Source organism: Benincasa hispida, chromosome 6 (genome assembly GCF_009727055.1).
Source record: "Benincasa hispida cultivar B227 chromosome 6, ASM972705v1, whole genome shotgun sequence".
NCBI lineage: Eukaryota > Viridiplantae > Streptophyta > Magnoliopsida > Cucurbitales > Cucurbitaceae > Benincasa > Benincasa hispida.
In genome coordinates, this window is record NC_052354.1 from 19,886,793 (window position 1) to 19,889,431 (window position 2,639).

The window sequence follows — 2,639 nt, forward strand, 5'->3', positions numbered from 1 at the left end:
TACTATAAAACAACTCACACAACATATGTTAACTATCAAAACTATAACACTCACAACATATGTTAACTATCAAAAATAACACTCCACAACTATTTACTATCAAAACTATAACACTCAACAACATATGTTAACTATCAAAACTATAACTCACAACATATTTATACTATCAAAACTATAACACTCACAACAAATGTTAACGTATCAAACTATAACACTCACAACATTATGTTACTATCAAAACTATAACACTCACAACATATGTTAACTATCAAAAACATAACACTCACAACATATGTTAACTATCAAACTATAACACTACAACATTGTTAACTATCAAAAACATAACACTCACAACATATGTTAACTATCAACATAACACTCACAACATATGTTAACTATCAAACTATACACTCACAACATATGTAACTATCAAACTATAACACTCACCAACAATGTTAACCTATCAAAACTATAACACTCACCTTAATTTGCTTAGGAGCCTCTCTAATAGTTCCTTTTCTACTCGGGCTCCCTTTTTACCCCTAGAATTCAGATCCAATTTACAGCTTAGATTACTCATAGTTATAAACCTTATTTAAGATACTTCCTTGTTACCAAACTATTCTTAAATGTCTCAAGAATCTTACCTAAAATCGAGGCTCATAACTCTTCATGGTTTAGCCGGAATCATCCAAACATCAAGACTGGCCCAGCTTACCCGATAGCTCGACCCCTCTGTCGTTTTCTCATTCTCCAGCCCCATTCCTTAGAGCTCTTCTCCGGCAGCCTCACCATGAGAAACTAGATCTCTTATCTTCCAGATGGCTTTGGAATTACATCCAACGCTCGAGTAGATTGGGAGATCTCTCGTATCAAGTTGATGCATTCTTCTTACCCCCACTGTCCAATGCACTCTACTCTCCCCCTCTTTTTAGATTTTATGATTTGTGATTTGAAAAATGAAATCCCAACGGCTCTATTTATAGGCGTCCAAACCTCCTATGGTGTTGACACCACCTACTTGGCTGCATGACCAAATGTTTAATCCTCCCTTTATCAACGTAAGCTGACTTCACCTTGGTTCAATGTGTTCTTCCCAAACGCATCCAAACACATTAGGTTAGAATTCCTCTAATCAGACACTCAATCTTATTTGACGTTTGCCCTTACGTCTTCAAGCTTTGTTTGTATTCAATTTAGGGTTTTCAATGCATAATCTATAAGATCGTGGCCAAGTTCAACGCCTAAATGCCCCGTCGTTCGATGGCACAGGCGGTTTCCTTCGATCGCATGGCGTGACGTTCGAATGAGGCGTTCAAGCAACTCTCGCTCTCTCCGCTCTCGCTTCTCCCACTTCTCGCTGGTCTTGCTCTTTCCACTCTCGCTCTCTCCCATTTTCTCGCTCCAATCTCGCTCTCTCCACTCTCGCTCTCTCCAACTTTCTCGCTCAAACTCTCGCTTTCTCCACTCTTGCTAGGATCTCGCTCTCTCCAGCCTTCTCGCTAGCTTGGATCTCGGCAGTGTCACTCTCTCCATTCTCTCGCTCAGCCAGTCTCACTCCCTTCATTTTTTCTCGCTCAACCAGTTCTCACTCCCTCCCATTTCTCTCGCTCAACCAGTCTCGCTCTCTCCCATTCTCTCGCTCAAAATTTCGCTCTCGCTTTTAATCTCGCTCTCTCCATTCTCTCCAACTTCCTCCAATCTCGCTTGCTACTGAGAATATGATTTATCTCCGTGCAACTTCCACACGAATTTTTCCAAAATAATTTTCTATATTTTCCTCAGTTCTTCAATCCTTTCTTCACTATTTAGGATTTAAGTCTTCAAGGTTTTCTCTTCTTTTTTATCCTTTTAGGATCCTCTCTACTCGTACTCAAGGATCAAATATGGTTATCATAACTATAATACCTAACCATTATAGTTTACATTCACTCTTACTAATTGTTGATCCCCAGAAGGTGACAATTATTACAGTTATTATGACAATTGTAAAATTATTAGATTATCTACATAACATAAGATTAACTTCCTCCTAATTAACCCCTTAATCACTTACTTAAGTAGGAAAATGGAGATTCGGTTTCACAGCCACAACCTGCGTCGATCTATTCAGGCCATTATAAAATGTCTCCATCACGACCAATCGGGTATCCCGATATGCAAGCAGTTTTTCACCAATCTTCGAAATCACACCCAGGCAGTGCTAGAGTCTCATTGTTCATTTTCTCAAAGTTCAGCACATCCTTTCGTCGCCTTGCATTGATGGCTAGTGGGAAGAACTTCTTCATGAATCGCTCAACCAGCTGATCCCATGATGTAATCTCGTTCGGCTCCAGTGAGTGAGCCCACCTCTTGGCTTCATCCCTCAAGGTGTAAGGGAATAGATAAAGTCTAATACCCTCAGGGTAACGCCAAATAGTGAGATGGTTAGCATGCTTAACAAAAGGTGCTTGGCGGAAAAAATTGGTCGGCTTCGGTCGGCGGGAACTAATAGTCGGTGACGACCGGCGGGAAATATGGTCAAGTACCTAAGCATGACTAGCGAGATAAATAAAAATAATCGATGTGCACAATTGCAGGAATTGGGGTCATAGGAAGGTTTCCATAGATGATTGTATTGATTGATGATATGATATGCA